This window comes from Protopterus annectens, chromosome 7.part0, assembly GCF_019279795.1.
Source record: "Protopterus annectens isolate FY-2018-M chromosome 7.part0, PAN1.0, whole genome shotgun sequence".
Lineage (NCBI taxonomy): Eukaryota > Metazoa > Chordata > Ceratodontiformes > Protopteridae > Protopterus > Protopterus annectens.
In genome coordinates, this window is record NC_056739.1 from 1096212055 (window position 1) to 1096239384 (window position 27330).

General features: G+C 39.7%; 1 protein-coding gene across 2 annotated transcripts in view; it reads left to right on the forward strand.

Annotated features, from left to right (window-relative positions):
- Positions 1–27330, forward strand: part of GLCE (glucuronic acid epimerase) — a 712908-nt gene that overhangs the window by 326371 nt on the left and 359207 nt on the right. For both annotated transcript variants that reach the window (XM_044077677.1, XM_044077678.1), the window contains one exon: positions 18238–18355. The gene's annotated coding sequence lies outside the window, so the exon portion shown is untranslated. The remainder of the gene's footprint in view (positions 1–18237; positions 18356–27330) is intronic.

The following is a 27330-nucleotide window of genomic DNA, read 5'->3' on the forward strand; positions in this document are numbered from 1 at the left end:
TGAAAGTGTTACTTTTCAACAACTCTTCAATTTCAGTACTTTGATACAAAGTCTCAGAAACTGACATATCTATAAAATCTTTGATTTAACTTTTTCATGCAGGGAATACCACAACAAATGCATGCTCCTAATAGGAGTAATCCTACACAAATGGCAATCAGGATGTTCATTAGGATGAAACCCCACCCCCCAAATAGATTCTGGAAAAAGTCCGTCAGAGGGTTTGGGCCTGGTTTAGTCATGGTCGACACTTGCTGGATCACCTCAAGATGGTCGTTTATCTCGTGCTGGTTGTCAGGAATATATGAACAGCATTCTTCTTTGATTAAAGCACACGTGTACCTCCTCTCGCCGCTAGGGTGAAGTCAAGAGCCATGCAGTTTTGAAGTGCCACAGTTCTCATAGCATTCAGTTCATCAGTCACTAATTCAACAGCAGAAAAAGTTGCTTTGCTCATAACTTCGAGAAGTTTAGACAGTTTTCTCCGCTCCCAAATCGATTTCACTGCGCCATATGCAGGGGCTATGCCTGCCCACGATATAATGGTGTCACACAAGTCCATGTGTGTCAGTTTCTTTGTTTTTTACGGAGTTATGGTTTCTCCACCCTGCTTCGATTCGTCCCACTGGATTCTCGGGTCTCTTAATTGGACTTCTAGGTTTACTCTCTGACGTTTCAAATTTTTCCCTGAGGCAAAGCTGCAGTGTGTCGTATGGCCGGAACCAGGTAACCCAAAAAACAACTGCCGGACCAATTCTCAGGTAGCCATTTATATGCTTTTTTCCCACAAACAAAATAACAATTCTCTACTTTAGTATTGATATAAGCTTGCCCTGCATGAAACATTTTCTTATCAATAATAGAAAGCTGCTTTAAAAGCTGCTTTAAAAGAACAGGATTATGCTGTATTTCGTTAACATTTCTATGCATCTTCTCAAAATGTGCATCATAGTTTGTATCACAAATAGTTTTAGTCTTACTGGCTTTAATATAACATTTATAAGAAACAGTCACATTGCAGTTGCTCCAACCCACCTGAATAGTGCCATTTTTGTAAAAACATACAATCCCTTTTTGTGTAACAGGTAGGTACAATGCTATTTTGTCTTGTGATTTCACAGGTGTAGTATCAAAAATCAAGTTTTCCCAGGTCTCATTGACCCCTAGGGGGACAGCAGTCATCAATAATCCCCCGTATGCTGTTGGTATAGCTGTGCAAATCCAGCAGTTCGAAACATTAAAATTCTCAGCATACACTTATTTAATTGCTTGATAAGTGTTAAAGTTTGGATGCCAGTCTGAGTAATGCATCACGTTTGTTCAGTTCAACTCGTGTGGCTGGGAAAAGGAAAGGCCACAGCAAAAAGATCAATGTTATCAGTATAGCTATCAGAATAATCATGCAAATTTTCTGAGGTTGTTCTGCATCTCTGTTTACTCTATACCTGGTCATTTTGTTCTCGTTGTACAACAGTAACAAGGTTTTTGTCCAGTTCAAAGTTCTTAACCAGTTTACAGTGTGTCAGATGAATCCAGGACGCTCGCTCCGCGATCTTGACTGCAGTGGGTGTTGACAGTAGCACCTGGTATGGTCCTTCCCACTTCGGAGAACTCCAGTTCTTTTTCTTCACAACCTTCACCCAGACCCACATGCCTGTGGCTATTGCTGCTTCTGATGGTCTGGTTTGTTCTTTATCTGAAACAGAATTTAACTGCAAAAGTTTGTTATTCAAAAATCGCTTCATGTACTCTGCAAGTGAACTGTCAGCCTCCTGCTCTGCAGGCATGAGAGGTTTCCACTGAGGTGTATAATATGCCCTCCCAAACAGAATTTCAAAAGGAGTTGACCCTTTTACATTTGGAACAGTTCTCATACTCAACAGTGCCAGAGGTAGACAGTGCACCCAGTTCTTTTGTGTCTCACTAATCAAATTCCTAAGCTTGTTTTTCAAAACCCCATTGTGCCTCTCTACTAATCCTGCAGATTGGGGGTGGTATACGCAATGTTTTTTCAGAGAAATCCCGAAATAACGGCTTAGTTGTTGTATAGTTTGATTTACAAAGTGTGCGCCATTGTCACTATAAATCTTTTCCGGTATGCCAAATCTAGGAATAATTTCTTTAACAAGGACTTTTGCAACAGTAGCTGCATCTGGATTTTTTGTTGGAAAAACTTCCACCCATTTGGAAAACATATCTATAATGACAAGACAGTACTTCTTATTTTCGCATTTGTTCAGCTCTATAAAATCCATACAGATAGTATGGAACGGATACGGTGGTGTAGGGAAACTCCCTTGCTTAGGTTTTAATGCCCCTTGTGCCTGATGCTTGTTACAAACATGGCATGCTGCACAAAATTTTTTTGTGTAGTTTGTAAATCCATACGTTGTAAACACTCGATTCACTAACTGTACCATCCCCCCTGTTGAGACATGGCACTGCCCATGGCTCAACACAACTGCATATCTAAACAAGTTGGATGGCAAAATCTGTTTCCTCTCTTTGGAGATGTACAGTCCTTTCTCAGGGATTGCGTCTCGTTTTATCCACTTTTGTTTTTCTGCATTTGTAGTAAGTGTCTGCATTGTTAACATTTCTAAGTCTAAAATCTCAGATGGTTGTAATTCCTCACTCAAAAGAAATACTGCTGAAGCTGATTGTTTTGCAGCTGTATCAGCCCTCGCATTACCTTTTTAAATCCTATCCTGTTGCTTGGTATGAGCTACGCATTTTCAAATAGCTGCTTTCTGAGGTAACTGAATAGAGTCTAACAAATCTAAAATAAATTGTGCATGGTTAATTGGTTTACCAGTAGATGTTATCATTCCTCTATTTTTCCACTGCTGCGCAAAAACATGTGCAGTAGAAAAAGCATACTGGCTGTCAGTAAAAATGTTCACTCGTTTTCCCTTTGCCAAGGTTACATGCCCTTGTTAAAGCAATCAGTTCTGCTGCTTGTGCAGATAAGTTGTGTGGTAAAGACTTTGCTTCTAAAATCTCAGTATCAGAAACTACTGCATACCCCACTAGATTCTGTCCTGTAGGACCCCTCTACACGAGCCGTCCACATAGTATGTCACCTCGGCATCATCCAAGGGAACATCCGTGAGATCTTTTCTAGGTAGTGTCTTTTGCTCAATCTCCTGCAGGCAGCAGTGTGGTTTGCCATCTGCAGGGGTTGGAAGCAAGGTTGACGGATTCAAAGTTGTGCATCGTTCAATTGTCATATGAGGTTGGCTCAACAGTATAGTCATACAGGAAAGGTGTCTAGCAGGAGAAAGATATGCTACTTTTTCTTGCAGTAAAATAATTGCGACTGCATGAGGCACTCTCAATGTGAGAGGGTGGAATAACACTACTGAGGCTGAAGCCTGCACTGCCATTGCAGCTGCGACTACTGCTTGTACACAGTGGGGCAGGGATCGTGCCACTGGGTCCAACTGTGATGAATAGTAAGCTATTTAGTTTGTCCCCATGCTGTTGTGTTAACACTGATGTCATATAACCTTGCTTACAATCTACAGTTTGGAAAAATAGTTTGATAGTTCGGTAATCCTAAAACTAATGAAGAAGCTATTAGTTGTTTCAATTTGCAGAAAGCTGATTCTGCTTCTGGTGTCCACTGTAATAAATCTTGTGCTGCCATAGGCTTTTTGAATATCAAGTTGGTCAGTGGAGCAGATTCCAAGGCATAGTTTGGAATCCAACTCCGACAAAAGTTAGTAGTACCCAGGAAGGACATCATTTCCTTCTTGGTAGTTGGTTTAGGTGCTTGTAATATTGCTGTTTTTCTGTCTTCATCTAATATTCTGCCTTCTTTGGATATTGCATATCCCAGGTATTTGACCTGTTTTTTTCCAAAGTTGTAGTTTGTTCTTGTTTACCTTGTGTCCTTGAGTAGCTAAAAATTGTAGTAATGCTATGGTATCCTCTCTGCATTCTTGCTGGGTGGGGGCTGCCAGCAGAATGTCATTTACATAAAGTAAAATCTGACTGCCTTTCGGTGGGATAAATCCCGCCAGGTTACTTGCCATTTCTTGTGTGAATATTGTTGGACTTTCACAATATCCCTGTGGTAGTCGCGTATATGTATACCTTTTCCCCTGAAATGTAAATGCAAACCAGTGTTGGCTGTCAGGGTGTATCGGTATTGAGAAAAATGCATTGCTAATATCTACCACAGAAAAATACTTTTGTTGAGGTTTCAAATCATTTAATAAGGTATGTGGATCTGGCACCGTAGGTGCCCTGGGTATAACTGCGTCATTTGCAGCTTGTAAATCTTGGACCATACGCCATTCTCCATTTGCTTTCCTAACAGGAAATAAGGGTGTATTACATGGTGAATCAGGAGATTCTATTAGTACTCCTTCCTTAGGTAAGGCTGCTATTATAGGTTTGATTCCTATTTCTGCATCCTTTCTCAAGGGGTACCGTCTCTTTTGAGGTGTAAATGCCGATTTTGGCGTGATAGTAACTGGTCCTGCTGTACGAATAAGTCCTATATCTGATTTCCCTGTTGACCAGAGAGTCTCTGGTATGTCTCGTAAGGCTTTTTCCTCTTCCTCTAGTAAGAGTGCTACTCAGCTGTCCTCACTTGCCTGCGAGTGTACAGCTGGGTGTGTCTGTGTTATCCAATTCAGTTTTTGCTTTTGTACTCCCTGTTCGGTGTCTGCTTTTCCCACCTTGTGACTTTTTCTCCTAGGTCTGCCCACTTCACATTTTTATCTTTAGTCAAACTCGCATGTGGTAATCAATTAGATTTGTAAAGTGCTAAGAATTCCTGGGGCAATGAACAGCTCACTACACTGTTTCCTTCTGTGTCCCAGTACAAATTTCGTAATACTAATTTGTTAGCGTGGTTTCTAAACTGTTCTTGCTCATATTCTTTATCCGGTCCCGGTTTGCTACGGTAATATAGAGTGCAATGCAACAAATGCTGTTTATCAGTGTTAAGGCAGGGGGATTTACTGATGGCTACGTTCATCAGTTCTTTGGTTACTGCTGGACCAGTCATAACTAAGTCCTTGGCTGTACCAATAAGATGTTTCACCCTCCGGTCGCACTACAAAAGTATCCATTTGTCGCTGTGCTTCCATACCCTGCATAGTTGGAACTACTGCTATGCCAAATATCTGCATTAGGTCTCTGCCCAAAAGATTCACTGGGCATTTTGCAGAAACAACAATTTTGCTTTTCTGGGTCATCCCTGAAACAGGGTCAGTTATTGCTATGTTGTGGGAGAGTGGCTCCCGATACAGCTGTCCATTAGCTGCTTTCACTAATATGTAGTCAAGTGATTCTGAACTTTCTGGTAGTTTGGAAGGATGTATCAGGGTCTGTGAAGCCCCTGAGTCGCACAGGAATTTAACTTCCCTCCCCTCTACCAGAAGTATAACTTCCGGTTTTGTGTTTTGCTAAGTAGAGCTCTAGGCTCAATAATGCTAAGTCTAAAATTTCATTTTCTTCATTATCTGTGATTTCATGCACATCCTCTATTTCTTCTATCACATCATCTACCCCTTCTATCACATTTGCACTTGTCTTTCCTTGTTTATTCCTTTCCAGTGATTCTTGACTATCATATAGTCAGTCCTCACCCTCCTTGTCTTCTGTGGTTACTTTTTTATTTTGCCTGCAATCCCTTGCTAAATGTCCCTTTTTCCCGCATTTAAAACATTCACTCCTTTTCTTTCTCTCTTCAAAATCTTCTGATCGCTTATCAGATTGTTTCCCTGGGCATTTTTCTTACCCTTCTTCCCAGTTTGTACTACAAAGACTTCTGATCCGTCTTCTACTGCAAATACTTGAGTTTTCTTTTTCTTTTTGTTATTAAAATGCCTTTCGGCATGTCTTGCATATTCAAGTAATGACTGTAATCTACTTGTACGATGATCTACCATGTACTTTGTAATAAAGCTGCTAATGGGTGCAATACTGCCTTTCAAAAATGCATTCTTTAGCTGCTGCTCATATGGGGAATCATGTGTTTGGTCTTCAGGTACCTGCATTCCACAATGGTTATTAAAACACTCTAATAATCTGGCATAATATCTATCAACAGTTTCACCTTCTTGTTGTATGCATTGATTAATGCAAGTCCAATCAGCCCTAGTCTTCCATTTCTCAGAGATTCGGTCTGTCCTTTCACTCTGTTATCCAGTTCTGCATTACTGTGTGGGAGTGGCCTAAATTCTGCGTCACGGGGATTCCAGTTGCCACTGATCATGTGCCAATCTGGACCTACGATTTGTCTGACTACTTTCTCTACTTCCTCTCCATTCAAATGGTAACTTAACCTCATGCCCTGTAAGTCTTCTAACAATTTCCTAAAATTAACTTTTGGATGGGGAATTCCCTCTGTGACTTTCCGGATGTCATCCGGTGTCCACGGTCTATATACTAGAAGAGTTTGGTCCTGTCCTGCCTGTGGATTTGGTACTTCTATGAGTGGACATATCTCTTCTTCACTCATAGCTTGTGAATTTTTATTTATTTCATACAATTCAATATCCCCTCAAGTTGCGTGTTCAAGACCTGGTCTCGATAGGATCTCTGACAAACTGTTTTGGTTTTGCAGGAATAGCTGGATATAGCGGCGGTGGATCAGCTTGTCCACTCGCTTCATATTCTGGTAAGGGAAGTGGAGGGGCCGTTGCTATTACCAAGTTATTGTCTTATTTATCTAGAAACATTGCTTTTGAATTTTTAATCTTTTGTTCCCTGCGGTTTGCTTCCTCAAGCCACCTGTGTGCCTGAGGGACTCCTAATTGACGTTGCTTTTTTAGCTGACCTTTCGCGTCTGTTTTAAGTTGTCTAACAAGTTTAATAAGTGAAGGTTTATCTAAATTACCATCAAATTTGTATTTATTAACCCATTTTGTATAATACCTAACATTATCGGCACGCTGTAATTGCATATATTTCGCGTCTTCAGTTAAGGGCGGGTCTCGGGAACTTTTTGTGCACTGATTTCCCATGTTGCCTTAGCCAAGTTAGAAATTGTTACGTAACCCTTTTTACCACGTGGTACCACGACTTACACTTTTTCACAGTTTATCTAGAATAACTGCCTACCTATTCTGTTTCCCTGATCTATGACAAGACAGCAATCTTTTTTTGTCCCTGATCTGCACCTGCAAATCTCCCTGACAAAAACAAAAATACTGTAACAAGTCCATGATCTAAAACAGAGAAAGGTAAATTCCTCCTTACCTGAGCCTCCGTGTTTTGATCCCACCGGAACATTGACTCGTCCTCCAATTGCGGATCAGAAACAGTGGCTGGCCTTTTTTGAACGACAATTCAGTCGGAGGTCTTTCAAAGCAGAACAACTGATGTGGCTTCTTCCCCGTACGGTTTCATACCACCAGGCCCATCTGACCTGAGCTAGAGCGAGAGATGTTTCCGGTCCGAAGGACCAATCTGTCAAAGGAAAAATATACTTTAAAAATGATCAATACATGGTAGGTTCAGGTTAAGGCACTTTAATCTTGCAGCAAGGACACAAAAACGTGCTAATACAGAGTTTGTCTAACTAGAATCAGGAAATGAAAGCATTTTTATACATTTTCTAATAAGACATTCCCCACCAAGCTGACGTAGCAAATCACAAGTTTTAACATCATTATTACGTAGTAGTTGTTTTTGCAAATTTCTGCTTGTACTATCATTTTTTGTGAGAAACGTCCTAAGAAAAACAACGTGGCCTTGGCTACCACCGGTTAGATATTTGCAGTGTTACCATTCAAGGTACTATGGCTAATTTGAGCACAAAGCAAGTATAGATTGCAATTCATTTCTCCAACAGTTCTCTTGTTTGTTTTTACCTCTTCCTTCTGCAGCTGTGAGTGTTCTCATACTTCGAACAGAGCTAATTGTTCAAAATCATTACATTATAGAATATGGCATTGTTCATTCATTGCTTCCTGACCTAGCAGATAATCACCTGCTTCTCAAGTACATTTCCAAAAGGCATAAACATGAATTGTGCTGTGCTAGCAGTTACTAGGTCAGAGGGCATCTTGCAAGTTTCAGAAAGCATACTGCGGTTTCAAAAGCATCTTTTAGTCTCATATAAAACTAAGCTGCATATAAAATAGTGCATATAAAACAGAATGAAAAACGTGTTAACTCATTTAGTTTCAAATTAGCATTAAGCACACACATTAATACATATTTTTCTGACAGATTTCTTACAGGTACAGCCACCTAGATTTAGCAGACACTGGCCTACAAAGAATTGGTCCTTTCCAGTCTCAGACAGACCTCAAAGGGGCAGATCCAGACACCCTAGAGGCAGATCACAGCCGCAAGGATCCTACAGGTCTAAGCAGTGGAGTGCCTCTACCTCCAAAGGTGGAGAGGACAAATCACAATCTTACAAGAAACGGTCCCAATGACTTCCCCCTGCCTGCACCAAGCACTTATCTTCTGGCAGCACCTGTAGGGGGAAAACTGGCACTTTTTTTCAAAATTGGCACATTATAACCCAGGACAAATGGGTTCTGGATAGTGTCCCAAGGCTACAAGTTTCATTTCCATACCCTACCAAGGGCAAACGGTTCTCCAGACCTGCCAAACAATCAATGGGCAGATGCTCAAAAACAAGTCGCAGCTCTCATGGACATGAGGGCTATTCAACAAGTGCCTCAGCAAGAGCAGGGGCAAGGATTTTACTCGACTGTTCTTGGTACCCAGAAAGGACCAAGCATGGAGACCAGTACTGGACCTATCTGTTCTAAACACTTTCCTGGATATTCCAAAATTCAAGATGTTGACCTTACAGCAGCTTCTGCCCATGCTGGGCAGCAAGGCTTGGCTCGTGCCTTTAGACCTTAAAGAGGCATACCTGCATGTCCCAATCGGACAAACATGCAGAAGATTCCTCAGATTCAAGGCTGGCTCAAAGCATTACCAATTCTCTGCACTGCCCTTTGGCTTATCTACTGCGCCCAGGGTCTTCACAAAGTGCCTGGCACCAGTAATTGCTTACTGCAGACAGAGAGGAATACAAATATGTCCTTACTTGGACGACTGCCTTATACAAGCAGAGAACAAGGACATTCTACTACAGCATCTGATGTTTGTGATAAGACTTTTAACATGCCTAGGGTACGCAGTCAACAAAAAGCGATCAAAACTAGTACCCTCACAAGGTGCAAGCTTAAATACAATTGCCCAGATGGCTTATCTCACTCCAGACAAAGGCAACTAACTACCTGTTTCAAGGAAATGGTAACAAAGGCCCAGTTATCTGCATGAAAAATTCTGCAGGCTTTGGGCTTCATGTCATCCTGCATCTTAGTAATTCCATATGCAAGACTGCATATGAGGAAAATTCAATGGTACCTAAAAAGTGTTTGGACGCAGCATTGCCACAGTCTGGAAACAATGATTACTCTAATTCCCTGCCTGCAACAGGAGTTTCGATGGTGGGCAAAGGCTTGTCACCAAAACAAGGGACAGCCATTCTCACTACCCCCAGCCAGGCAGAGCCTAACGACGGATGCATCAGATTATGCCTGGGGGGCACACATGGCAGGAAGAGGCATTCAGGGCACCTGGTCCACAAACCAAAAGCATCTACATATCATTCAAAAAGAGATGCTAGCTGTTCAAAATGCCCTGACAGCCTTCAAGGACCTACTTCATCTGGGACAACTACTGATAAAGACGGTCATGTGGTACATAAACAAGCAGGGGGGCACTCATTCTTATCCCATGTGCAGACTAGCCATGGCTTTATGGGACACAGCATTGACTTACCAAGTTCATCTGCAGGCACAATTCCTGCCAGGAAAGGAAAACACTCACTGTGGCAGATGAACTAAGCAGAAACCTCATGGATCCCCACGAGTGGCACCTGGATCCACAAGTCTTGAGCATGATAACAAAGAAATGGGGACGCCCGGACATAGATTTGCCTCTCCTCAAAACAATCAACTAAAAAGATTCTGCACAAGGACTTATCACAGACAATCTTGGAAAGTGGACGCCTTAACTTTCAACTGGACAAATCTATCAGTATATGCCTTTCCTCCACTACCTCTCCTCTCCAAGGTACTCCTAAAGGTCAGGCAGGAGAAACCAAAAATGATTCAGATTGCCCCAGACTGGCCCCACCGGTACTGGTATCCGATCTTAAGTAACTTGCCCCAATGCCCAGCCTGGACCTTACCTCAAATACCTCATCTACTGTCCCAGCAAAACAATCAGATTCTGCACAGCCAACTCAGGACCCTAAACCTGGCAGCATGGCGGATAATGTAGCCATACAAACCACACCTCTCAGTAAAGCTGTGATGGATGTAATTTTAGAAGCCAGAAGGCCTAGTACTAGAAAATCCTATAGTGGGAAATGGAAGAGATTTTGCGCTTGGAACCAAGCTCAAGGAACTGATACAGCTGTCCCAAATATTCCTCGGATTTTGCAGTACTTAACTGAGATGCTGGACAAAGGCCTATCTTTCTCATCAATTAAAATCCATGCCTCTGCCATTTCGGCTCATTACAGTACAGAGCCACCACTCTTTTCTCATCCTTTATTAAGGCAGTACCTCAGAGGAGCCAAAAACGTAAGGCCTCCAAGGAGAACGCCAATACCTGCATGGGACCTCAATTATGTCTTGGAAAAACTCACCTTGCCTCCTTTTGAGCCAGCTGCCACTGCAGATATAAAATTCTTACTTTGGAAAACAGCTCTGCTCCTAGCAATAACTTCTGCAAGAAGCGTTTCAGAGCTACAGGCTCTCATGGCCATGGAACCCTTTATCATTTTTATCCAGACAGGGTCTCTCTGAGAACAAACCCTACATTTATGCCTAAGGTGGTATCTAGTGTAGCCCTTAACCAAACTATTCATTTGCCAACCTTTTATCCAAATCCACAGAACACAGAGGAGAAAATTCTGCATTCTTTGGACGTACACAGACAACTTGGATTCTACTTGGACAAAACTAAAGTTTTCAGAAAGACAGAACAATTACTAGTGGCATATGCCACAGCATCACAAGGAAAGGCCATCTCCAAGCAGACTATTTCAAATTGGATAGGTCACTGCATTCGTTTCTGCTACTCACAGCATGGCAAACCAGTGCTTAAGGGCATTAGGCCACATTCAACAAGAGCTGCAGCCACTTCTGCAGCCTTTCTCAGGGGAGTATCAACCAAAGACATTTTAGAGGCTGCTACTTGGAGCTCAGTGCAAACCTTTACAAAACATTACATTCTGCCTCTTTACTCTAAATCCAGGGCAGGCTTTGCCACTGCAGTTCTGCAGGGCCTCATAGCCGCTCTTAATGCTGTTTAGCTCCAGCCCCCCAACCATAGCTTTGGGACTCAACCCAAATGTAATGACTGCAACAGTGAAACACGAAGAACATAGTACAGTTCTGTACACTTACCATAAATGTAGATGTTCAAGTGTAGTCACTGTTGCAGTCCATGTTACCCACCCGCCAGCCCCCTTATTTTTGCTGGAACTTATATTTACTTCTCTAATCTATACAACCTAGGTGGTGTATTTGCTTATAGATTATGGTAAAGCTTATTTCTGGTGCATGTATGTTGTATTTACATAAATTTAGCCTACCCTTTTGGGGGCACCTGACATCTTGGGCAAGAAAAACTGAATAAAATGGAGTCGGCTGCATCTTTTATACCCCTGATGACCTGACGTCAGGGAAGAGGCGACAGCAACTGACGCAGGACCCAAGACTTTGGAATTCAGGCCGACTGAGGGCAGCCTGCCAGCAGGATAACCCAAATGTAATGACTGCAACAGTGAATACACTCCAACATCTACATTTATGGTAAGTGTACACAACTGTACTTTCTGTGGCCTTTCCAGCTGCTGCAGATTTCTTGTGAGGTACATTCCAAAACATTGTACTCTATAATGGGTCTAATGAGTGATGAGTAGAGGGGAACAATTACCTCTTTTTTTCCTGGATGAGAACCCTTTTATGATGAGGTGTGCCACGTAGAAGGACTTCCTGACTACTGTGGCAATGTGACTATCAAAGGAGAGACTACTGTCCACCTGGGTCCCAAGGTCTCTTATCACGCTTTTGGTGTTAAGTATAGTTGTGCAATAGATGCTCGAGTGATCACTGCTGCCATAGCCACTCCCTCCTTCCATCCCACTTGTTTTTTGCTGTATTGTTTATACCACGGTGTGAGCACTTAATTTTTTTTCCTAGTTTTTTTTTTTCCGGGCCCAGCCTCCCGCTCTCTATTGGCCTGAAAACTCTGAAGGGCTTGGCGCCCAAGCCTGTCTTTTAGTCGGCTCTGCTCGAGCTGACTAATGGTTTGGGCATGTGGAATCTGCCCTGAGGCTTTGGAAGTTGGTTGGCTGTATAATCTGTATACCCATGGTTACTGCAGCGGTGAGTATTCGACCATTTGCTGTTATGGTAAGTCTGCTCAAACAACTACACTTTTCAGTTAAGAGAGTATTTGATGAATGCAAGGTTCTTTATGAGCTTTTATCACTCTCAGATTCTTTCTAAAAAGATCAGGCCTAAACAGCAATCTGAGGAGTAGCCAAGTGTCTACTTAAGTACAGCTTGTACAGGTAAAATGGTTTATGTGCAATAGGATTTAAAAAGTGTAGGTGAAAATGTGTAGTGTCTGTCTAAATGAAATTGACAATTCAACACATAATGGTAATTGTTGTCTTAAGATGTGAATGCAGTATTATTAAAATAAAATAAAATAAAATAAATGACAGTCCACAAAGTCCATTGTATTGAGTATTGCTTTTCTGAGGCCAGTCAACTTTTACATAGCCTTTTGTTTTATGTGCTGATCCTCTGGTTATCTGTCAAAAATAACAGTAATTTATTCTGTGCTTTGTTCAAGCATCTTAATTAAACTTGTAAAAATGGCAGAATAGTTACATTGTGTACAGTGTGAACTGTTAGTTTCGGGTGCCATTTTTAACTGCTTTGCCAATAAGCCCATTTTACAGTATATCAATACTTTACATTTGCAGTGTGATTTAGTGCAGTTTTTTTCTTAAGAGACAGTCACCTGCATTAATGTTATATGGATTGAAATAATGGCTGGGTGAAGCCCTGTTGTCCAACTAAACATATTTGTCTTGTGATGTTGTCATTGAATTAATGACCCTGTTGTAGAAAGGTTGTAAATGTGTCTACAAAGCTGTTATAAATATGTATTTGTTTTGATTGCCAGCCTCTAAACAGAAATAAGAGCATCAATGTGTATTGATATATACTGTAATGTGTGCATTGTCAAAACAGTAAAATCATTTGCTGTTCTTTTAATTTGTGAGGAAAATAATTTCTGTTACAGTGATTAATACTTTGAAGGCAATTCATAAATGTTTTTTGCAAGTTAAATTGATTAATTAGATGCATGCTGTTGTACATTTGATTCATATTTAGATTGACAGTAATGATGTTAAAATGCATTGCCACATCAAAGAACAGAAAAAAAAATTAGTAATATACCTCCACCTTCCAGACATTTGATTTCTGCCAAAGAGCTGTTTCATGCTGAAAAACAAATGAGAATGTGCTCCTGCTGGCTGTTTTATGCTTAGAGTCTGTGTGTATAGCTCGTTTTGAAGCAACGGTGCCATTGTATACTAAAATGTACTGTAGCTTTTTTGTTCTTTTTTTGGGATTTCTTTTTCAGTTTGTATACCACATGTACAATATTTTGTTCTGTCTGGAATCCAAAAACTTTCCAGCTACTTAGAATTCCTGTTACAAAGGAGAATAAAACATATAGCGTATAATGCAGTCTTCATTATATGAAATGCATATTTCTGTAGAGGTTACTGGTTCAGTTTATATTTACTGCTGTCTTAAGTTTGATTTACTCAGTCTCCATTTGCATAATATGCAGCATGGAGCAGTCATTCAACACACTCATGGATTACCCCTGCAAAGTCGTGTTTGTTACTAGTGGATGAGCGTTTAATGTGTGAATAAATACAAAACTAAAAACATTAAAATAGGTGTTTTTATTTATTTATTTTGTGTAAAGTATGAGTAGCCACCTTCCAGCCTTCACCTTTTTTGCGTTGTTCCTCTGTTTTGTCAGCAGGCAGAACCACTGCTTGCTCTTTGCCTTCAAGGTCTGTCCACTGGTGCAAGTGCTGGCTCCGAGGTTGGGCAGCCCAGACCCGGGCAACTAAGTGGCTTTCTACACTCTATTGTATCAAGTACAAGTCCCATCTCTTTCCTGCACCAGGTTGGGGATTTGCCTGTGCAGGTGAATGGGTTAAACTGAATCCCAGGAGCAGGTCACCTTAATGTAGCCAGCTTTTATTTTTACAGGCTGGTATTGATTTTTTTACATTATTGAGTTATGCTGGATGATTTTCATCAGGGACATATAACCGGTGATACCGGATATAACTTTCAGATTGATGAAGGGCCAATTTTGCTGCTTAAACACCTCCAGTGATGTGCTGTAATATGATCCAGAAACCAGCAGCAATGTGTTGACACAGACAAGATACAGTGGTGTTTGCCATCAGGGAGTGGATATGCTAGGGCCAGCAGTGAACAGATCTAGTGAGGAGTTTGTGAAAGATTCTTCTCTTATGTGAGTTGGAAGTGGACACCGTCCACCATGACACTTGCTATTGGGCCATAGCTAATTAACAACTACAGGCCAGATGATGCATAACAGGGTTGATAATAATGGATGCAATACAAACAGCCAGGCTAAAGTATGTAGCTTGTGGACTGGCCACACTATCCGTCGGATGCAAGCTACCCCAGTAACAGAGCATTGAGGCAGGGCACAGTTGGCATCATATCCTCCGGTGAGGGTTGATAGTGGACATTGGAGAGGGGACTTGACATGGACATGCATGGGTTTAATGGCCAGGTGAATGCTTATAGCTTGTAAGACTCTGGAGGGTGTGTTTTTGTAGTGCATGGGGTATATTTTCAGAGATGAGCAGGAGTAAGTTGGATGGTATGTGAGTGGATGTCCCAGCAGATGATGCCGTGCTGTGTGGGTTTCTCTGCAATAGGTAATCTGAGGAATGTCACTGGTATTAACAGGGGCTAGCAAAGAGGATGGTGTGCTTTTTGAGTAGGGGTATCCAGCGCATACATATGTGTGTCAACCAGGAGTGCGCAACACCATTGACTGTGATAGTAGGTATAGAGAACACAATGCTACAGGACCTTTAACATGCTCTAGCCATCCCACAGTGGAATTCCTCACTACAAGTAGAAGAGGGGGATGGTCTTTAGAATGGCATCATTCCTAGTGTCTGGCAGCAGACATGCTGCTGAAAGCTGTAGACTTCCCCTGTTGTCCCTCAAAAATGCTTTCTAAATAGGTAAAGCCCTTTGGGTATCATCACACAGCCCAGGCACCACACTGATCAGCCTTGCAATGGCCATGATGGCTTCAGTCTGTGCATCTTGACTTCCCTACATATCTGTTTTGTAATGACCATGGAAATATTCAGCTTGGGTGTTGGCCAGTTTGGCCAGTTACCAAGATTTTGCTGGCCACTGGCACAATCCATTTGCTCCATTTTTGGCCACTGGCACACTGACACCCCACCCCCACACACACACACACACACGTCCCCATGATTACTGGAGCTGTCAGCACCCACTGTTGCTTGGGGCTGAAGGATGAGGATGGTGAATGTACACGTAGGTAAATCAAGTAGACAGATGCAGTCCAACATTCTTTTAGTAAACACTCCAAAAGCCATTTATACTGCATCTCTAATTCATCTTACAAAGAAAAAAATCAGAAGGTTATAAATAGGCTTTTGAATATTTATAAGTATCTGTGTATTGCTAATAAAAACAAAGACAGTGATCTATATAAACATTGTTTGAATTGTAAAATCTTTATTCTGTATCAGTCCTTGATGTAGTTTGTGATGAGGGGAGGGGGTATGAATGTGTATCTAGGGTTAAGAGGGTCAGTGGCAAGTATTACTAAATGCAGGGAAAATATCAGGGTTAAATGAATGCATAAGAAAGCTGAATGGGTAACTTGGGTTTATTTAGTGAGTGTTGTATGGGCTAGTATGAAAGGATAGTCGTAACCTTCTATTTTTGTCTGTTGCATTTATTTTGTTGGTATGCATTTTTTTTTTTTTTGAAATTTCAAGAAAGGAGCTGTTGACAAAATCTACAATGTAAGTACTCTGACAGTCTTCAGGTGAATGCTTTGTCCATGGTACAGGAGTGAATTCACAGCCCTCCCTATTTTAGGGAGGTTGGTCTTAACTAGGAGGAACCGTTCAAGGTGACACTGATGAAATGTCACAGAAAGGCACTGGGTTGAAAAGGGGCCATAGACATCCTCAGTGGTTATAGGATGTCTTACGGGAAAGTATTTGTATCCATTTTGTGCACATCTGTTTTGGGAAAGAGTTACACTAGTTATTTACCCACTAAAAGTATTCCTTAAACTATAACAGTCTTGTAGCGGAGATTCCAGACTTAGTACTGGTGCTGAGACTTCCCTCCATAAGTCTGTTTTGTAAATTTCTTATACTACTCTTCTGCCATTTGCTGCCAGAGGCATAGCATGGTTTGTACAGTTTTCTGTAACCTGCTTAGAGAAGACTAGGCTTGGATTTCACGGTTGGTTTCCTCACTTTATCTTCTTGCATTGTAAAGGGTATTATACTTTTTTAAAGATCCAAGAGAGAATGAGTTGTGAATTGACTTTGCTGATTTATTAGAGCTGGCTTTCATGGTGGCTGGCTTTCATGGTGTAAGAGCATCAGAAGGTTTCACATATTTTATTATACCTGTCTGTGTATCTGAATATGTGTTACTGTATCACTTATTTGGCCAATCACTAAAGTTCAGGTGTTCGTGATTTAGTGCAAGTGTGCCTTTTTATTGTATTATTGCATCAAAAGGTTAAGTTTTGTTGTGTGCGAAAACACTGCCTTAAGTCATCTGCAGTTTAGCAAGTGGGAATCTTCTGTTAACTGGATTATCTGAACACACTGTCAGAATCCTAGATGGCATTTATAATGTTACATAATTTGAGGTATTTATTGGGCATGTTGTAGTTTGTGCACATAAAGTACACCTGAATGAAATTGTTGGATTATTCATTTTATAGAACCATCTATAAATTAAATAAAAATAGTTCAGTTGACGGTTTGTATTTGGATTATTAGTATTTTTTTTTTTTTTTATATATTATTTTTTGCAACTTGAGTAAATGTTGAATGTGTGCAAGTTTGGGTGATTATAATTTTGTAGTATTTATTCATTTGGAGCATTTATTGTTTACATTTTTCAGACAGTTGTACTTTTTTCTTTGTGAAAATGTAGTAATTTAACTACTAAATACCTTTGTTCACATTTGTAATGATTTTTTTTGCTGACTGAAGACATTTACCTACTTTTATGTAGCCTGCTGTTGTAGATGAAATAAGATGCGTTTTCTAACAGCCAGTTTGAACAACCTAATTGTTTTAGTACTTCTGTAAGTAATAGTATGACTTTGTTGCTTTCAAAATGTTTAGTATTTTACGTTTGAATAGTGATCATTATTCCATGCATAGGCGTAATGTCTGGGGAAAAAGTGTGAGCTCAGATGCCCCTACACACACACACACACACACACACACACACACACACACACACACACACACACACACACACACACACCTGAGCTCCAGAGCTCTGCTAAACTGTGACTGGGCAAGTCTTCCTGGTGTTTCACTTTATTTTATTGCTTAACTCAGTTGTTAAGAATAATGTCTTTAATTTGTCACCAATGAATGTGATGATTTCTAGGTGTTTTTTAGTTGATATTACAGTATTCATTGCAGTGGAGCAGCTGTTTGTAACTTTAGTGACAAATGTTACAGGTAACTGCAATGTTACAAGCCAGACTGGTGGCATTAATTGCATGTTAGCAGCCAGGTCAAGTGAAGTTCAGATAGCAAATCTCCAGTTTTCTTGTAAAGCAGGCATGCATAGGGCCTATATAAGTGAAATACAAGGTGAATCACAACTTTAATTATCTTTGTAGTTTTTTTCTGTGACTTTACAGGCAGTTCTGCAAGGCTGGTCTTGTTTTAGCAACTGACGTGTATTTTTCATATATATATATATATATATATATATATATATATATATATATATATATATATATATATATATATATATATATATATATTATGCATGTATAATATATATTATAGAAAAATTATGCACCTATCTCGATTGCTTTTTTTCTCCATAGGATCCTTATGAGGCATTTAAGATTTACGGGATTTCAGCTGTACAACTCGATAATGATGGCTTTGATCAGTTAGTGTTGCACCATACAGGAAACCTCGATAAATAAACAGGGTTGTAAGGTAAGCTTAGTGTTATATGTGAAAATATTTAATCCAAAGTATTCCATTTAGTGTCACCAACTGATTCTTGCTGAAGGAAACATTTCTGTGTTGCTAACAATGATTGCTTTTCTTTTTTCTGTGACTGGTACTAGCTGCGGGTCTATATCTGAACATCGACGTTTTAAAACTTCGAATGTTCTAATATCGACCCGTTTTGAGCAAATGCTAAAAATAGCGCATCTGCAGAACACCAAATTCTTTTCTAGGGAAATAATTTGGTTGGCCTGTTCTGTGGCTTCGCTATTTTCAGCGCTGTGGTGGAAAGTTACTGGTCGGGTTCAGGTAAGTATGTGATTGTGTGGTCATTAGGGTTAGGGCGCAGGTTAGGTGAGTTAGGGTTAGGGCGCAGGTTAGGTGAGTTAGGGCGCGGGTTAGGTGAATTAGGGTTAGGGCGCTGGTTAGGTGAATTAGGGTTAGGGGCGGGTTAAGTGAGTTAGGGTTAGGGCACGGGTTAGGTGAGTGTGCGATAGTGACAGACTTTAGGGTTTGAGTTAAGATAAGTGGATAGATAGTGTATGTACAATTTAGTGTAGGGTTAGTTGTAGGATTATAAGTGTATGTTAGTGGATTGATGTTTTTTAGGTGTGCTTGTGTTGTGTGTATGTGTTTCAGAATAGCGAAAATTTTTCCCAAGGAAAGAATTCGCTGTTCTGAATGTTTGATATTATGTGGTTTAGATATTTTAGGTTCGATGAAATAGCGTTCGCTATTTTCATCTTTCGATAGCGTGATATAAACGCCTAGTTGCAAGGTAGAAAGAATCTTTCTCTTAATCATGGCAGAACTGAACCAGTGTTTATTATTTATTTATTTGACATTTGTTGACCAGGTTAGTCCACATTGAGCCGAAGCCCTTTTTCAGCAGAGGCCCGGGGAGAAAAGCTCCACAATAATAACATAAATTCTAGAATCTTTAGATATAAAAAGTATTGACCTATAATAGGCATATAAAGACGTTAAAACAAACATAGTGCAGTGTAGAAGAGAGATTCATTGAGAGTACGTTATTTGATGGTGAAAGAAGAGAAAAAAGCATACAACTTTTATACATTTTAATATCAGTAAAGTCAAGGTTATCTTGTGCTACAAGCTAAAAACAGCTGAAACACAGGTAACATACTTAACATTTTTGTTTATAAGAATAAAAGTAGACTGTTAAGCAGATTATGTAGAGCTGTCTACCAGTGGTTCTCACAGTGGAGTAAGAGAGGAAGGATAGGAGTATGGAGTAATAGCAATAGCAAATAGGATGCTGGGGCAGCATGGAGAGGTGTGAGAGAAAAACAGATGTTTATCATTTGATCACTCTTGCAGTAGCCTTAGCAATATGGGGTATTTTTTGCCAAGGCTCTAACAAGCCTGCTGATTTGCAAAGCTACAAGGGCATATTCCACTCACCCAAGTCTTTACTCATCTCAAGATGATCTAAAGAAAATGAGTGGTTTGGGTGCCAAACCTTTCAGAGCTTTACTGACTCTGAAGAGCACTCCTGTTGCAGAATTTCGAGGATCAGACAGTCGGCTAAAGCTTTACATTGCTGGTCAGATGAATTCCCCTCGGAGGGAAAAAAAAAACTTCAACCTTTAATTTTATGACAGAAGGTGAACTTTCATTTTAAGGCTTGGAATTTTTTTTTAATTGATTGTCCCATAACTTTTAAACAGGAACGTTACTTTTTACTTTTGTGGAAAGAAGTTAAGACTAATTAAAAATATTGTTTCCTTGTAAAAGTTGCATTTAACTTTTTGGGGACTATGGTAAGTATTAATGTGCTTTTAACTTTTTTTTTTTTTTTTTTAACTACTACTACTTGACTACTGCTGCTGCCAGTTTTCTTCAGGAATAATGCATCCTTTTTCGGCTTTAACATGGAGTAATGTACTGTTTCCTCAGTTCTTCCTTCTTCCAAGTACAAAAAGAAAAAATAAATAATGAGCATCATTTGCCAACACAGTAGGCTACGAAAGTACCCCAACCACAGTTGAGTGACTCTTGACACTGCTATGGCCATTCTGGCAACTTGGACCATTTATCTTTTTCCTAGGCTCCCTTTTGTCCTTTAGCTTCTCCACTGCCGACAGCATGTTCACAAAATGTTTGGCTCTGATGATGGCCTTTTGAAGGACAAAGGGCATTCAGATATTTTCCTTCCTACAGGATTAATTTATTCTAGCAGAATCTTACCAGGGTGCTTTGAATGCTATGAGTTTCACTCTACGGTGCTTCAGGGAGATTGACCTGGCAGTCAACAGGAAGAAATCCTATGTTATTTCTTCTCAGATGGTGATCTTATGGGAGCATGTCTGGACATCTGGACACTACTCAGTCCATGGCCTTCTTCCCTAAATACAAACTGGAGATGCTGGCAATGTACTTCACCAGTTATACCAAAAAGGTGAGAATTACAGCTAGGGAATCTCTAGGATGCAATGATGGTGCTGTCTGTCGGTGCATGTACACATGAGGAAACATCTTTTGTGCTTGAAAAATGGATGGAATCACCACACCCATCATTTGGAAGCCAGTATCCCCTGCTGCACACATCAAGAAAGCAGTATTATACCTGAAACATATTTTTGTTTCCCCTGTGCCAAAGTTCCACAGAAACTATCCCAATAAACTGGCTTTTGTTAGGAGTCTCATCCTCCTTCTAAAGGCAAGAAAGGTGGTAGGAGGGCACCTCCGGCCAAGTGTATCTAGACCCCTCCTGTTCAGAAGCATTCCTTTTCTGATAAACCAGGAGGTGTCTGACTACCCGGTTCTTCCCAGCCACATTCCTCTTTCACACAGTCTTTCTCTCTGTCTCTTCCTGTCTGGTTATGCATAAATCAGGATCCCTGGGTTCTGTCTGTTATTTGCCAAGGGTATTTCATGTTTTGAAAATCTTTTCTCCCTTTCATGGGCATTCCTCAACCAACTCAAGACCAGGTGAACTTGTTTCCAGAGGTACTTCAGGGTCTTTTGACTCGGGGAAACTATTCAAGAGGTTCCAGATGCTGAAAGGGGAAGGGTTTTTTTTCCATAATAAATCTTTATTGTTATATTATTTTCATACACAAGTAAAAACAAACACAAAATTTTAAAAGAAAAAATATAAAATAAAGGACTACTAACTAATATCACTAACTATCACACCAAACAAATATACAATATTTACAAGAATGCTTCCATGTAAAACATTAAGAATAGAGACAAAACAAAAAGTAGTTAACATTTCCAGTAATATACAGTTTAAATACAAAATTCTCTCCAAGCAAGTATATAAATGTGAATACCTTCAAGTGAAAAGTATTATGCTAATATAATATTAAATATCTGTTCCCAAATTTTTGGGTTATTAATGTTTTTATTATTCGGACTTAAGAGTAGTTTATGAGCTAATATATGCCTTGTTGCCAAAACTCTAAAATTTTCCCAAGATGTTTTAGATGGGTCTAACCAATTAGTGGCTATATAAAGCTTCATTAACAGAAAATTATTAATATATATGGTACTTTGTGATCTAGGGAGTTCTTTCGGAGGAATATGTAAAATTGTAAATTTCCATGACAACGTTGTACTTTGGTAACCCATCTTCTGAAGTTGAATCTTAAGGAAATTCCAAAGCTTATATATGCATTTACAGCTCCAGAACATATGAAGAAGATCAGCCGGTTGATTTTTACAGTATGGACAAGTTGGAGAGTTTTTAGCATTAAATTTATGCAGGGTAAGGCATGTATAATATGCATTATTCCATATCATCAACTGGGTATACATCAGTTTTTGAAGAGAAGTAGATTTGATAGGTTAATTGCTTTTAACATATTACTTTTGTCTGTCACTAAAATTTTCTCTTCCCAATAGTTGGATAACAAAATTTTATCATGAAATGTAAAGTCTTTAATTAATTTATTTGTTGTTGTTATATATTTACTATCCTGTTGGAGGGCTTGTCACAACTCAAAGCATCTATTAACATTTTCATCTTCAGGTTTAAAATTTAAAAAGTAGCTCATAGCAAGTTCTCTAATTTGTCTCAAAATAACAAGATAATTTTTGGGCAAGTTAAATTCTTGTCTTATTTGATTGGCCGAGCAGTCCAGATATTTATATATATCAATCAAAGTTAAATTAACCATTAGTGGAAACTGTTTAAGATCAATTAATTGATTGTTCAATTTTAAATTAGGATTCCTATGAAATGGTTGAAAAAACATCATATACTGACCCAGATCCAAAGATTGAAATAAATCTTGTATAGATAATATGTTAGTTTTAATATGTTCAATAATCCCATAAATTTTCAAAGTATCTTTACCTAAAAAGGGTATTGCTTTAGGATTAATGTTTAACTTTAAAATATATTTATAATTCAAAATCACCCAAGTTTGTGTCCACTTAGTAGTAGTTGTATCATAGTTGGCAATTCTTAGAATTCTACTAGAATTCACGATTAGGTAGTACAATTCGAAGTTAGGCAACTCCAGTCCTCCTTTATTTTTTGGGGTCATTAATTTATCATAAGATATCCTGGTTTTTTTTTGGTTCCCAAATGAATTTAGCCAATTCTTTATGAATTTTTAAAAAAATTGTCTTTGAAAGTATTAATTGGGCTGACCTAAAATTATAAAGTAATCGTGGTAACATATTCATTTTAACAAGTGAAACTTTTGCTAGTAGTGGCAATCATAAATTTTTCCACCTCCAGAAATCAGAAATTATTTGGTCCCAAATTGTTTTAATGTTATTATTGTAGAAGTCTTTATTGTCTGTAGAAAACTCGATACCTAAATATTTAATTTTTTTTCTTTAAATGTTACCTGCCCAACCAAAGGCAATAACGAAAAAGGTTTAGGTGTCTTTAAAGGAAAAATATTGTTTTTTTCCAAGTTAATTTTGTAGTTAGAAACTTCTGAAAAATCATTAACAGCCTTCAATAATTTGTCAGTGTCAGATATTGGAGATGCACAATAAATATTAAGATCATCCGCAAAAGCTGCCATTAAAATTTTAGTTCCATAAATTATTGGGACATTATGATAAACATTCTGCTTAATATACAAGAACAGAGGTTCAAGACAAAGATTAAATAGTAAAGGGGACAAAGGGCAGCCCTGGCGTGTTCCAGTCTTAATCTGTATTCTTTTGGAGAGGCTTCTATTAATGCACAGTGGAGTATAGGGATTACTATATAATATTTGCAACATTTGAACAAATTCATGGGATATATTAAAATAAGGTAAAAGAGCAAACAAAAAATTTGTATCAACCCTGTCAAAGGCCTTCTGTGCATCAATTATAAGAGCATAGATATTAAGATTATTTTGTTTAGCATGTGTTATAGTATGTAATGTAAGAGTATTATCACAGGTTTGTCTACCTGCCATAAATCCAGTCTGTTCTTTGGATATTATATGAATCATGATTTTTTTCAGTCTAGATGCTATAATGGAGGTTAGAATTTTCATGTCTACATTCATTAATGATATTGGTCTATAATTATCGGGGTTTTGAGGATCTGAATTGGCTTTATGTATAAAAATAGTCTTTGAGGCGTTAAGATGAGGATCATTAATAGTATTCCTAATTATGTAGTTAAATATAACTGAAAGTATCTTACCAAAAATATCCGCAAATCTTTTATAAAATTCCACTGTCATCCCATCAGGACCTGGTGATTTGTGTGATTTCATATGTTGAATTGTATATACTATGTCTTCTTCAGATATCTGTTTAACTAAATCATTTTGAATATCCTCTCCTATTTCTGGAAACCTGATTGTAAAAATTGTTCATAGATTCTATGCAAGGACATATCCTTTTGCCAATCATAAATTTTTGTATATATTTTCTCAAAAAGGGAAGGGGTTTTTATTCCAGAACGTTTTTGGTCCCCAAGAAAGAGGGCACTCGGAGACCCGTTCTGGATCTTTCTCATGTGAATACCTTTCTGAAGGTTCCTTTCTTTCGAATGTTATCCCTTCAGACTTTGTTCCATCTGCTGCTTCTTTTGGCTTTTATGGTTTCTCTGGATTTCAAGGATGATTACCTCCATATTCATATTAATCCCCTTTTAAGGAAGTATTTACATTTCTCTGTTGCTTCCTGGCATTTTCAGTTCTCTTCTTTGCCCTTTGGCCTCTGCACTGCCCCAAAAGTATTCACCAAATGCCTAGCTTCTGTGATTGCTTTTTACAGGCTCAAGAGCATTCAAGTCTTTCCTTATTTAGATGACCTGCTTATTCAAGCCTCCTGTCTAGATATTCTTTTACAGCACCTTCAGTTGGCCATTGCTCTGTTGAAAAACGTGGGGTCCACTAAGTCCTTCCTGTCTCTGTCACAGGATCATTTTTTTCTGAGATGCAGGATCCAGACTGTTCTTATGCCAGCATCCCTTCCTCTTCCCAAGGCTTTGACTGTGATCTCCTTTTTCATTCCCTCCTTCCTCTGGCTTTGATTTCAGCCAGAGAATTTCAGAGGGGCTCTGGGATTCATGGCATCTACTATCCCTATGTTTCCCTTTGCTAAATTGCACATGAAAAAGCTCTACTGGTATCTAAAGTCAGTTTGTCTTCAGCATTCTCATCCTCTAGAGTTTCAAATTCCTCTTCTTCCATGTCTCAAGTTGGAATTTCAGTGGTGGAGTCACCAACTGACTTTGAATCCAGGGCTTCCCTTTCAACCCCCGCTTCTCTCTCAGGAGCTATGCACAGAGTCTTCAGACAGGGGTTGGGAGGCTTCCTTCAGAAACTTAAAGGAACAAGGCCTCTGGTCTCCTCAGCAACAGAAGGAGCACATCAGTATCAAGGAGATGAGCTGTAACTGCTTTCCATCCTCTGTTTTCTCCAGGCCCCCTAAAGGTCTTTACAGACAACACCACAGTGATGTAGTATGTTAGCAAACAAAGGGAGGCAAGGTCCTATCTTCTTTGCAGATTGGAACTGCAGGTTTGGGAGCTAGTGATTCAGTAACAAGTAACACTGTAGGCAGTGTAGATTCATTCAAGTAAGAATTTTGTGGCAGACTGCCTGAGCAGGTCCATAAGGCAATCTCACAAGTGGATCCTTCACAGGGATGCGTTTCTGGGCATGATCCACCAGTGGGGTTTTCCTCAAATAGATCTCTCTGCCTCCCCTCTGAAAAAGCAACTTCCTCAAATTTCTGCCAGGACTTCATGCCGTCTGGCCTTGGAAGATGGATGCCCTGTCCTTTTCATGGAAGGGAATGTTTCTTTATGCCTTCCTTCCCCTTCCTCACATTCCAAAAGTCCTGTGCAAGATAAAACATGATGCTCCCAAAATCTGGCTGGTGACCCCCTTTTAGCCCAGACAGCATTGGCTCCCCTCTTCTGCATTTAGCCAAGGGCAGTCATCAAAAGTTACCTCACAGGTTGGATCTTCTCACACGTGACAGAGGATCTCTCATCCATCTGCACCTGTCAACTCTTCAACTGACACTGTGGGTGACAGGATTTTGATTCCCTATAGGCACCTTTTTTTTCTGAGGACATGCTTCAGGTTTTGCAGGAGGCCAGGAAACCCACTACTAGAAAGTCCTACTTGTCCAAATGGAAGAAGTTTTCTGGTTGGTGTCTTTCTTGTAATCTGGGCCACACTTACTGTGGATGTTCCTTTGGTTGTCTCTTATTTGTGTGAATTTCTTAATGCTGGGTTGGCATATTCCTCTTTTAAAGCCCACCTCTAAACTATTTGTGCTTGTCTGTCTGTAGCTCCTTTGGCCTCCAGATTCGAGGCCAAACCGTTCCTTAAAGATGTCCTTCATATTAGACCTCCCAGGAGGCCTGTCCTTCCTTCCTGGTATCTTAATTTTGTTTTGGAGAAACTGACAAAGGCTCCTTTTGAGCTTGCAGCTTCAGCTTCCTTACAGCTTTATTCTTGGAAGACTGCTCTTTTGTTAGCTTTTACTTCTGGCAGACAGGTGTCTGAGCTTCAAACCATTATGGATGTTCCTCTTTTTTTTAAATTTTTCATAAAGACAATGTCTCCCTTCATACTAATCCTTCTTTTATGCCTAAGGTGGTGAATAAGTGGTCTCTTAACAAGTCTATTCATTTGCCCACTTTTGTCTCTTGTCCGCAGTCCACTAATAAGAAGGTGTTTCACACTTTGGATGTGCATAGACAGCTCATGTTTTATTTCGACAAAACTAAAGCTTTTCGAAAATCTGATTCAGCTTTTTGTTTTCATCCCAGATCATTAGGTTTGGCTGTTTCCAAACAAACTATTTCCTCTTGGATTTCTAAAACCATTTCCTTTTGTTATTTTTATGGTAAGAGCCTTCCTTCTATTGTCAAGGCTGGGTCTATATTATATGAACTAAAGTTCATATAAGCGAACGCTCAATAAGTGAAAATCCCAGACATTGAAAACAATATTGTTGGGGGCTGCTTCCCCCACACCCCCGCTAAATATATATTCCAACTCAGAGATCGCACTACACTGATGAAAGGGGATCAACTCCAGTCTTCACTGTACTGCGATCCCACAACACACACCTCCATGTCCGGGAGTTTCGCTCATTAGAGCATTCGCTTATATAAACTTTCGTTCATATAATATCGACCCATCAAGGCTCACTCTACTAGGGCTGTGGCTTCTTCTGGTGCCTTTTTCAAGGGTTTGGCTACTAAGCCAAATTCTATCCTTAAGGCAGCTACCTGGTCTGCTGTGCATACCTTTGCCAAGCACTGAAAGTTGGATGCCCTATCCACAGCTAGAGGGATTCTGGGATCCTAGAAGGCTGTGCTTGCCCTTCCTCCTCCCTATCTTCTTCCTGAGCTTTTGCACGCTACCTCATGTTAAGAATACTGCAAATGTGGAATGGAAGGACATAGTACAGTTTTGTAAAAATCTTGTCATAACAGTAGACGCTCTTCTCTTCACTATTGCAGGATTCACTCCTTCCCACCTCCCTCTGGTCGTTTGTCCCCT